Source organism: Balaenoptera borealis (genome assembly GCF_965194805.1).
Source record: "Balaenoptera borealis genome assembly, chromosome: 12".
Classification (NCBI taxonomy): Eukaryota; Metazoa; Chordata; class Mammalia; order Artiodactyla; family Balaenopteridae; genus Balaenoptera; species Balaenoptera borealis.
This window is the reverse complement of record NC_138869.1, coordinates 56,424,533-56,436,866: the sequence shown is the minus strand read 5'-3', so window position 1 is coordinate 56,436,866 and position 12,334 is coordinate 56,424,533. Positions and strand designations below refer to the sequence as shown.

Genomic DNA, 12,334 nt, shown 5'->3' with positions numbered 1-12,334 from the left:
GGCCCCCATTTGACTCTTGGTTCATGCAATTCCATTAGTCAACCTCACCTTTGCTGCCATAATTTGCCTGCCTCAAGCCCTGAGGCATTGTCCCTACACTCTGTTTTATTATAGTCATAGGCCAACTCTACCCTTGGCCGTGTTGCGGCCACCTGACGTCCTCTGTTCTGTACTGGTCAGTGGCTTCCTGGGCTCAAATGAACCAGACACAAGCTCCACCCATTTCTGTGGTCACAGTACTTTACTCCTGAATGGCCATCATCAAAAAGTCTACAAATAATAGATGCTGGAGGGAATTCCCTGGAGGTCCAGTGGTTAGGACTCCGTGCTTTCACTGCCAAGGGCCTGGGTTCAATCCCTGGTCAAGGAACTAAGATCCCACAAGCCACGTGGCCCAGCCAACAGCAACAACAACAACAAATCAAAAAAAAAAAAAAAATGCTAGGGAGGTCGTGGAGAAAAGGGAACCCTCCTACACTGTTGGTGAGAATGTAAATTGGTGTAGCCACTGTGGAAAATAGTATGGAGGTTCTTTGAAAAACTAAAAATAGAGCTACCATATGATCCAGCAATCCCACTCCTGAGCATATATCTGGAGAAAACTCTAACTCAAAAAGACACATGCAGCCCAATGTTCACAGCAGCACTATTTACAATAGACAAGACATGGAAGCAACCTAAGTGCCCATCAACAGATGAATGGATAATGAAGATGTGGTACATACGTACAATGGAATATTAATCAGCCACCAAAAAAAAAAAAAAAATAATGCCATCGGCAGCAACATGGATGGACCTAGAGATTACCTTACTAAGTGAAGTAGGTCAGACAGAGAAAGACAAATATCATATGATATCACTTACACGTGGAATCTAAAAAAATGATACAAATGAACTTATTTATAAAACAGAAATAGACTCACAGACATAGAAGACAAACTTACGTTTACCAAAGGGGAAGGGGGGGAAGGGATAAATTAGGAGCTTGGGATCAAAATATACACACTATTATATATAAAATAGATAACCAACAAGGACCTACTCTGTAGCACAGGGAACTATGTTCAATACCTTGTAATAACCTATAATGGAAAAGAATCAGAACAAGAATAGATACATATATGTATAACTGAATCACTTTCCTGTACACCAGAAACCAGGACAACACTGTAAATCAACTAATTTCAATAAAAATAAAAATAAAATACTTCACTCCTTAAAAGCTTATAATGGCTCCAAATTCCCCTTTCAGAATATCAGAACTCCACCAACTGTTTTCATATACTGAAACTCATTTCAGCCTCTCCTTAAAGTAGATAAGGTTGGTTTTATTATCCCCAAGCAACTGAGTTCAGGGGAAACAATATTCTAATGATGAATTAGACAAACCCTACGAACAATAATCATCACCTCACTGCTTAGTAAAATGCCTAGCACAGAGCAGTTGTTCAATTATTTTTTCGTGAATGAGTGAATTTCCTTATCTCTTAATTAAGTACTCTATGCTAGCAATTCAAGTTTCTATTTCACTACACAAAGTTCACCAGTCCTCTCTCCAAAATCCCCATTATGTTTCTAATAAAACTTTGTGTGACAGAGTTCAAAGGTTGATTGAATTGCCTCCCAGTTCCAGAAATTAGTTTGTGGTCTTTGGGTCAAAAATGACTTCATTAAGACTTTTGGTATGAACAGAGCTGCAGAAGTCTGCATTTTCATCTTCTCTGGGAAATTGTAAAATAACAGCAAGAAGAAAGAATGAAAAAACCCACGAACTCCATTTTCAGTCAAACTTGGAGAGAGAGATACTTTTCAGACTCCAAAATATATGAAAGGTCTGCTAAAAGCAGCCAACATCAGGCACAAATTGTGGGGAAAGGTGAAGAGAAGGGTGGGGAGAGGGTGCAGCAGTGACGGACCTCACAAAGCACTGAAAGAATCCACTTCCCAAAGGGAGGGGCACACCTCCAGGAGAAGGGCTTCAGTCAGAAGCCCTCCGAGTCCCAGTTTGGTTCAGAAGAGCAGACGAGGCAGATTTGTTAAATTTCAGATTTGCAGGAGGCAATCTCTCTCTGTGGCAGTAAAAGAGAGTCATTGGGTTGTGAAAACAGCTTGCCTCCTGGAAAATTACCAACACCCTGCCTCACACACACACACACACACACACACACACACACACAAATACAAACATAATCATATTTAACAATTCAAAGATAGGGCTTCCCTGGTGGCGCAGTGGTTAAGAATCTGCCGGCCAATGAAGGGGACACGGGTTCGAGCCCTGGTCCGGGAAGATCCCACATGCTGCGGAGCAACTAAGCCTGTGTGCCACAACTACTGAGCCTGTACTCAAGAGCCTGCAAGCCACAACTACTGAGCCCACGTGCCACAACTACTGAAGCCTGCGCTCCGCAACAAGAGAAGCCACAACAATGAGAAGCTCAACCCAAAACAGCCCAAAATAAAAACAAACAATAAAGTAATTAATTAAAAAAAAAACAATTCAAAGATAGACACTAAGAAAAATAATATTGACTATAACCAGGATAGGAATACTACAGAAGTATAGGAATATAATATTTTATTACCATGATCAGATATATTTATCTCAATTCAAAATGCTTAACAGGGCACTCCTGAGGTATTTTAGCTAAAAGCAAAAGACAACAAGAATGCCTGCTATCATCACTGCTACACGCCATCGTGCTGGAGATACTAGCTCCTTGCTGTAAGTGGAATAAATTAGAGGTATAAAAACTGGAAAAGAGGGACATTCTACAAAGTATCTGACCAGTACCTCTCAAAACTGTGAACATCTGCAAAAACAAGGAAAGTCTGAGAGGCTGTTCCAGCCAGGAGGAGCCTGAGGAGACATGACAATTAAATGTAGTTAGTTGTGGAACAGAAAAGGACATTAGCTAAAAACTAAGGTCATCTGAATAAAATGTGGACATTAGTTGATAATAATGCATCAATATTGGTTCATCAAGTATAACAAATGCGTCATGCTAAGGTAAGATATTGGTAATAGGGGAAATGGAATACGGGGTATATAGGAACTCTCTGTACTTTCTTCATAATTTTATTTTTTTTCCTCTTCCAGTTTTATTGACATATAATTGGCACATAGCACTGTATAAGTTTAAGGTGCACAGCATAATGATTTGACTTACATGCATCATGAAATGATCATCACGTAAGTTTAGTGAGCATCTATCATCTCATATAGATATGAAATAAAAGAAAAAGAAAAAATGTCACCAAAGATATTACATAATTATTGGATATATTTCCCACCCTGTACATTTCATACCTGTTACTCATCTATTTTGTAACTAGAAAGATGTACCTCTTAAACTCCCTCACCTATGTTACCACCCCCTCCCTTCTGACATCCACCTGCTTGTTCTCTGTATCTATGACAGTTTCTGTTTTTTTTTTTACATTTGTTCATTTGTTTTGTTTTTGTTCATTTATTTTGTTTTTTAGATTCCACATATAAGTGATAACATACAGTATTTGTCCTTCTCTGTCTGACTTATTTCACTTAGCATAATGCCTTCTAGGTTCATCCATGTTGTCACAAATGACAAGATTTCATTCTTTTTTGTGGCTGAGTGATATCACATTATATATATATAATACATATATACCACGTCTTCTAAAAAAGAATATTTATATATATATAACTGAATCACTTTGCTGTACACCTGAAACTAACAATATTGTAAATCAACTATACTTCAATTAAAAAAAAAAAGATGGCATCTTAAATCAAAGGAGGGACACAATGAATTGTTTATTTAAGGAGTAGACCAAAATGGACCATCATCTGGGAAAAAAATGAAGCTTGATTCATACCTCACACCATACATGGTTAAATTACAAATAGATAAAATATTTAAATGTAGAAGTTGGAACAATAAAAGTTCTAAATGGAAACATGGGAGAATTTCTTCAGAATTTTGGCACAGGCAAGAACATTCTCAAAATTCAGAAGCCATAAAAGAAATGAGTAATAAATCCATCTATGTGAATACAAAAATATGCATGACGAAACATCACCAAAAGAAAAATCAGAAGACAAATGACAAACTGGAGAAAATATGTATACACGACTGAACTTTTTTTCTGATGATTAAATGGCACATGGATGTTTATTACATTATTCTTAGTACTTTTCTGTATGGTTAAAACATTTAATAATAAAAATTAACTAATTAATGTATATCCATATTATGGAATATGCCATTAAAAAGAATGATGTCCAGCTATAAACTTACTACAATGCAGAAATGTTCATGATGTATATTAAGTGCTTCTATTATTATTATTTTTTTTTATGGCTTGCGGGATCGAACCTGGGCCCCGGCAGTGATAGCTTTGAGTCCTAACCACTAACTACTGGACCACCAGGGAATTCCCTTAAGTGCATTTTAAAAACCTGGAAGGATAAACCTCAAACTTCAACCCCAAACTATTAGTCATTTAAAATGTTTCCAGATTTATTGAGATATTATTGATGTTAGCCATTTTTATAGAGGGAAGAATTATGCTTTATAATTTCAGGGCTTCTTTATTTCTTTAAACAAACATGCATTATTTTCATATTCTGCCAAAACAATCAATATCCTCCATTTTAGAAAAATAAAAAGAGGGAGACCTTGTGATTAAGGATAACTGTCTAATGAACCGCAGAGAGAGAATCTAAAAAGCAGGGCTCACAAGTGAGGTGAGCAGGTGATTGCTCATCCTGATATACCTGCCTGTGGAGATGTGCAGTGCTTTGAAGAAGATGCTGTCAGTCCTGGGATGGGAAGCAGAGTTTGCGGTATGAGATGGTTACAAGATAGCACGTGGGAGCCTGCAGAATGTTTGCATTCTTTTGATCACACAGGAGATAAGCCAAGGCTATAACTGGAGCCCTGCCAGGCACGAAAAAGATCTGCACCAAGACTGGACTGTACAACCACCTCTCCATGGTTGCCTTGGTTAGAGGGATTCCTCCTAATTGTAATGACATGGCCACAAAAACATCACATGCAAATAAAGTGAATGGTGGTTCAAGCGGCAGATTTTGTGGTCTAGCTGGGCTTCTCTTGGGGGAATGACTAAGGAGGAGTTTGAGAGGGTTTGTACAGTCGACAAAGAGTGAGCTTATGAGGAATGGATTTAAGTTGAAAATAAAAGAACTGTTCCTTGGAAACTTTTTTTTTTTTAAGTTTATTTATTTATTTTTGGCTGTATTGGGTCTTCATTGTTGCGCACGGGCTACCTCTAGTTGAGGCGAGCAGGGGCTACTCTTTGCTGCGGTGCGTGGGCTTCTCATTGCGGTGGCTTCTCTCGTTGTGGAGCACGGGCTCTAGGTTTGCGGGCTTCAGTAGTTGTGGCTCATGGGCTCTAGAGCTCAGGCTCAATAGTTGTGGCATATGGGCTTAGTTGCTCCACGGCATGTGGGATCTTCCCGGACCAGGGCTCGAACCCGTGTCCCCTGCATTGGCAGGCAGATTCTTAACCACTGCGCCACCAGGGAAGTCCCCCCTTGGAAACTTCTTGAGGGTTGCAGATGTGTTGAGTCTATCACTGAGAAGACTTCCAGTTAAGGTACAACAAGAAGCCCACAGTTTGGGGGCCTTCCTGGTTTCCAAAACTCACTGAAATGATACATAACATGTAACAAGAAAAATTTAAAAGATGGTTGGATACAAAAGCCACTTTGGAAAATAGCTTGACAATTCTTTGTAAAGTTGAACATATACGTACCCTGTGATCCAGGAATTCTATTCCGAGGTATTTACTCATTAGAAAGGAAGACCTCAGTCCTTAAAAGACTTGTTCAAGAATGTTCACCACATCATACTTGATGGTGAAAGACTGAATGCTTTCCCCTTAAGATCAGGAACAAGACAAGGATGTCTGCTCTCACCATTTCTATCATAGTGGAGGTTCTGGTCAGGAAAAAAAAAAAAAAGGCAAGAAAAAGAAAAAAAATGCATCCAGATTCAGATTGCAAAGAAACAAGTAAAACTACATCTCTCTGCAGACAACATGATCTTTTATGTGGAAAATTCTAAGGAATCCATAAGGAAAACTCTTAGAGCTAATAAATGAGTTCAGCAGATTACATGATACAAGATCAATATAAAGAAATCAGTTATATTTCTATTCAAATTTAATCTCATCCAGAAACCCTCACGGACACACCCAGAATAATGTCTAACCAAATGTCTGTGGCTTAGCCAAGTTGACACATAAAATTAACCATTACAAGTTGCCTGCATTGGCTTGATTTCACAGGGGCTCTGGAGCATGAATTGTTTCACAGAATTAAGCCCATTTTGAGGCAAAGGGTATGGCCTTTTGTATTCTCATGTTAGTGAGGCATCTTCCTAATTAAGCCAGGAGTAGCTCTCTGGGGAAAAGAACAACCAACGCTCACAGCAGGTAAAGGAGGGGTGCAGCAGTGGGCAAAGGCTTCTGGGTAGGGTACCAACAGCCTCCAATACAGAGGCAACCTCAAAATTCCTATGTAGGGATGGAGGAGCAGAGAGAGAGAGAAACAAATCTTTGTAAACAAACTAAGAGGAAATCTCCCATTCAAATTGAGCCTGCAATCCAACACTCCTTAGTCCAAGGAAGAAATATAATTCTACAACAATGAACAAGATCAACAATCCAAACGAGCTCACTTGAGATGAACTCAATATAATAAAATAGCGGAGGAAATACTTCTAAATAAATATGCTGATCCATTCTGAGGAAGTAATAACACCTACTAACAAAGAACAAATGATTCTAAAACATTTACCGACACCAGATAGGGCTGATCCTACCCAAAGGTGTTAAGAGAGATGTATGTGGGTGTCAACAGTAAACTTACACCTAGAAATGAACTTAACTTCTGTTTTGAGACCCCAGTTCCTCCAAAAGGCAGAGACTTAATCTCAGTCAATTCAGCATTTAACCCACGCCCCTTCCTTCAGTGACATTCGGTGTCACAATTTTGGGAAAGGGACTCTGGATTTTGTCATCTGTTGCTGTCAGCACCTGCTGAAATGCACCTCATCCTGTCTGGGCCTCAACCATCAACCCATGGACTGACCTCCTGAGTTGATCCACTGATCCTTTGGCATTCCTCTTGCAACACTGGAAATGCTCCATTTTCTCCTGTATTCCTCTGTGGCCTCAGAAGACTTAGCAGGGCTTTCTGGAGGCCTTGCTACTTCATGCTGCTCTGGCTGGCATAAGAGACCATCTTTCTGCTCTCCACTCCATGTCTTGCTCATAGGAACCCTTGAAGGGGCCTTGGTCCGCGTGCAGACACCCATGCCATGTTGCCTTCACACTTGAGCCATGATGGGGAGCTCAGGGATCTTGCTTCCTCCCCTCAAAGCCCCATTTGCTCAGATCTCAAAACTTTGGTGGGGATTCTGTTGTGGTTTCCCACTCCAGGGGCTTGGCCATGGGAGGTGGCCATGCCAGAACCCTTCCCAGGGACGCTCCCTGCCATCTGACTTGGCTTTCCTTTTGACTCCTCTCTCTTAGCGCATGGAAGCCTTCTCAGGGGCCCTTCCTAAGAAACTGGACCTGAAGGAGAAAGGTGAGAATGTGTCATTTCAGGAATACAGATGGGACATGTTTAATTTTTAAGTTATTGGAAACTCAGAGGTGGGAGTGGACAAAGAAGAGAAGAGAAGCGAAGATAAAACAAGGATGGCCAAGCAATATGGAGCATGGTAGAATGTCTTGTAAAAACTGGAGTGTCTGATATTCAGTACTATCAAGCTTATGCTGTTGCTGTGTAGACTGTCCCTCGCCCACATCTCCTTAAAGCTTCTGTAAAGTTCTAAAGATGAAAGGCCCAATGTGGGTGAGGTTTTGGTGAAACTCAAGGGACTCAGTTCCACATTTGAGTCAAGATACTGCAAAAGACTGTGTGGGATGATGAGCTCGTTCATGAATTGAACTAATTCAGTGGAAGCACAATGTCTAGCCAGAGGAAACTATGAGAAAGGAAGCTCTCCCGGGGTTCACAGAAATCTTGGGAAGGTTTTAAAGACAAATCTCATCTAAATTTTTTAAAGAGAAGGACACCTCAGCTAGCATCTGTGTTAGACACGGCTAAAGCAACACTGAAAACACATGGACCCACTCCCAGTCTGTGAATGTAGACACAGAAGTATTTTTTCATCCAGATAGCATTGATTGAGGGCTAGATGTGCTGTACTGGGTACCAAGGATACAAGAATGAAAATCACATGGTACTTGTCGTGAAGGCTCTTGGATCAGCGGTAAACAAATAACAACAATATTATGAGCTAAGTCCCACAGAAGGAGATGTAACCTGAGCAAGGATTAACAGTCCCTCCTCTAATAATTATCAGGGCAACCTAGCTCTCCCATTTCCTCGTCTGCCCCCAAGGCTCACAGAATGTTTGCCAACCTGGTCCTAATCCGCCAGTCTGAATTTCTGACACAGTACCCAGGATATTTACTTATGTGTCCTTTGCCTAATTAAACGATGGAAGTTCCTCTTCTTTTGTGATTGTTATTATCATTGGCTATTGCTTCATGAGCATAAGACTACTCTGCAGAAGCTCCATGATGACCACATATTGCAGTTAAGGTGATGGGAGAGTACAGTATTAACAGCAAGTGTCAACAAAACAGGAAATCGCCCATTATCTCAAAAACCTTTGGGTGAGATAATTGCCTTAATGTCTAGTTAGCACGAAAAACAAAAGGCTCTTTTTGGAGGTGGGCATTTGTCCCAAAGAGACAGATGAGATTCTTAGCACATTTAGTGTGAAGATAGAGAGATTTTACGAGACATGATGGAGATGGAGGGATTGTGTGGGACATGTTTTCTTCAAGTGTGAGTCGAAAAGAAAAATTCTCCCCTACCATTTTCCATAATAACAGCAATCAAGAAAAGAAAGAAGAAAGAAAACAAATTATCTAAGTTTCAACAGTTGAGGAGGAAAATAAGTTCTTGTATTGCAGACTCCTGCAACAGAAGAATTCATTGGACTATGAAACAAGAGTTTTAACCAAAATTTTTAGAAACTGAGACCCGATTGAAATAAAAAGGTGTTTATTTGGGGTTTGTTAGGACTGTAGCCTGGGAGACACAGACTCAAGAAGCACCTGAATTTGTTCCGCTGGACTACAAAATAGGGGAGGCTGATAAAGGCAAAACCCACAAGGTTACAGTCAGTTACGTGAGTTGTTTACCGAGAATTAGAATTGGAGCTAGTGAGAAGTAAGGGTGCTTGTTAAGTAAGATTGGCTGGGGTCTGAGTATTTCTGGAATTCTCTATTGTCTGTCTAGACGTTGGATCTTTGTAGTTGCTGCTTCCTCCCTAAAGTACCTTCTGTTCTCTTCATTTCTATTCCTTTCTCCTTCTCTTATTCTCCACATGGCTCCACTCCAGGAGGCTTACCCTGACCAATCCCAGCTCTGCAACAGGTCCAGGACTAGATCCGGAATGTTCACAGCACGCTGGTCTTGTCCTTGGAATTGTCTTCCCCACAGACACTGCATCGTCCATTCACACATCTGTGTGCTCCTTGAGGGGCAAGAAATACGTCCTACTCAGTAGCATGGGGTTCAGAGTAAGTACTGAATGAACATTTATTGTATAAATGAAAACACTCCACTCATAGTTAAAGGTGAAGAGCACACCCACCCTAAAAGGGACAGGACCTGAACCCCCAGGGAGTCCTCAATGACACTTCTTGGGACACTTCATGACTTCAAAGGCCATGGAAAAGAGGACAGATGATCCAGAACGGCCCAATTACCTAGATAAAAATCCCATTGCTTAGTAAAAATTAAAGCCAAGGTGAAGTAAATTGGACAGAGTGCACGCCTTGCTCAGAAATCTAAATCCAAAGATAACAAAGAAGGAAACCAGACTTTAAGTGCAGTATACACTCCCATCACCTCACCCTGCCATATACTCTTGCTGGTGGAGGGTCACACAGTGGATTTCTAGTCTATGTTCAGAGTCACAATTCCCCTTTCGTTACTACCTGGTGGGACCCCTAAAGGCCAGTAATCTGCAAAAGAGACAAAAGAATCCAACTCATTAACACAGGCTAAACATACCCACTCTGGATCAAGCACAGTGCTCTGCCAACGGGACCTCGGACCAAGGGTGAAGGGATTCAATTCATGCTCACCGGCTTCTCAGACTTTAGTGGGATGGACGTAAATACACAAAAAGGACGCTCTAGAATTCCCTCCTGGAACACACCCTCTCGGAACCCGGCTACTGAAGGCATAGAGAAGGTCATGTATGGAAGCTTTGGTTGACAATCCTAGCTGAGCTCAGCCTTCAGACATCCCAGCCCAAATGCCGTCTGGAGTGAAGGAGCCTCCAGACGATTCCAGGACCCAGCAGAGGTCGCAGGTGTCATGGAAGAGACAAGCCATCCTGCTGTGCCTGTCCCAATTCCTGATCCATGGAATCATGTACATCACAAAATAGTTTTTTATGCCACTTATGCAAATGTATTGAAGCAGTTTGATGTGTAGCAACAGACCACAACCAGCGTGGCACACACTGATGGGAAATGCCCTTCGGATTAGGAATTCAAGGTGTTGGCACCAGAAAGTTGCTTAAGTTTTGAGAACAGGTGAACAGAGGCCTTGAGGAAGTGGAGGACCCTGAGGTCTACACTGAGGTTTCTGAAGTCCACGCTGGATTTCAAGTGTTTTCTGTAGGCACAGGCTGCTCCCAGCAAGGCCAGGCTAGTGCTGGAAGGTCCTGATGGATGAAGCACCTTCACCCTTTCTGTGGAGCCTCCCCCCTCTTTTCTGGTCTGGGTCCATGTTTGATACTAGACTGTCTCCTTGGCTTTGCGTCCTTCAGCCAAGCACGGCGCCTGGTCAGAAGAGCCAAGCTGTTGAACTGAACACGAGGAGCTCCAGGGAAAGGATGGTGTCTCCTGGTGGCTTTTCTTCCCTGCCCGTCTCTCAAGTTTCCAGATGATCGGTTACCTGCTTCTGTGGAGGAATGTGATGGGAAAGAATGCAATTAGCCTTCAGGAAGTCCCTGCTCCATGGCAAGTGCCCTATGAGGCGCTTTTATGATTATTGCCTTTGATGTAAAAACTCCACAAGTGGGGACCCCACTTAGGAGGTGAGGAAATGGGGGCTTAATAAGCGAATCACTTCCTTGAGACCATGTTGATGGTGAGTGATGGCGTGGGAGCACGCACCAGCGTTTCTGCCCCTAGCCTGTCCTGTTTCACTGGGGCGGGGGGGGGGTGGGACGGTGCTGCCGGCCTGAGGGCTCAGAGGCCTGGGCTCCTGGGGGGTTCCTCACATGTGGAAAACCCCTGGGGGTACAGAGCAGCTGTCTGCTGAGGAATCAGTTGAGAATCATCCCTGGGCTTTTATAGACAACAGAGGGCTGCTGGGTGTCTAGTTAGCAAACCTCAGGACCCGAAGGCTGAAGGGCAGGGGACAACCCGGGAACGTGCTCAGTCAGACCAAGAGCAGAGGCTGGGCTTAACCCAGAACCGCCTCAGCCCGAGTATCTGGACACCGACTGGACTTCCCTCACAGCCCACGAGCTACTAGGCCACCTGAGCCGTCTCTTCTGCCACAGACCAGACAGAAGCCCTCAGAGCACTGACTGAAAAAGTGATTTCAGGAAATGACTTTTTTTTTTTTTTTTTTATGCTCATAAGGCAAGAAACAAAGACCACACAAGATCATTTCCTATGTGTGTCATCTGACGGAAGACCTATCGCTTGTTGGGGAAACAATGAAAAAAACCCAAACTCGGATGAACACGAAACAATTTCATTCTGAATAAACTGGATTTGCTGAGAAATAACAATGGACTGACTGACAGACAAAAAGAGAGAGACACTGAGCAGCCTGACACAGAGCAGGGTAAAGAGACAGAGGGCACAAACTCCAGGGCCGCAGGGCCCCGCCCAGGGCGCCTCTGTCCCTTCTTCATCCCTTCCTTGCCTCAGGCAAGATCTTCTGAAATTGTTAAGCAGTTTCTTAAAAAGTTGGACATACATTTCTCATGTGACTAAACAATTCTACTCCTAGGTGCCTACCCAAGGGAAAGGAAAACAGTTGGCCACATGAAGAATTGTGCATGGATGTTCAGATCAGCATTATTCATAAGAGCCCCGAACTGGAAACAATCCAAATGCCCATAACTGACAAATGGATGTCCACACGTGGAATGCTCTTCAGCAGAAAAAAGGAAGAAATTTCTGATCACGCTACAACATGGGCGAACCTCAAACACATTATGCTGAGTGAAAGAAGTCAGACATGGAAGACTTCATATTGTGATCCCAGTTC

At 42.2% G+C, this 12,334-nt stretch overlaps 1 protein-coding gene across 6 annotated transcripts in view; it reads right to left on the bottom strand.

The window, feature by feature from the left end:
- Positions 1-2,251: 2,251 nt before the first annotated feature.
- The window catches only part of GLB1 (galactosidase beta 1), a 99,002-nt gene continuing 88,919 nt past the window's right edge, over positions 2,252-12,334 (bottom strand). Inside the window, exons 16-18 of one of the 6 annotated variants that reach the window (XR_014232882.1) lie at positions 7,100-11,008; positions 6,437-6,522; positions 2,252-5,945 (exon numbers count right to left, since the gene is read on the bottom strand). The gene's annotated coding sequence lies outside the window, so the exon portion shown is untranslated. The remainder of the gene's footprint in view (positions 5,946-6,436; positions 6,523-7,099; positions 11,009-12,334) is intronic. The other 5 variants (XR_014232884.1, XR_014232885.1, XR_014232887.1 and 2 more) reach the window with 5 other exon arrangements.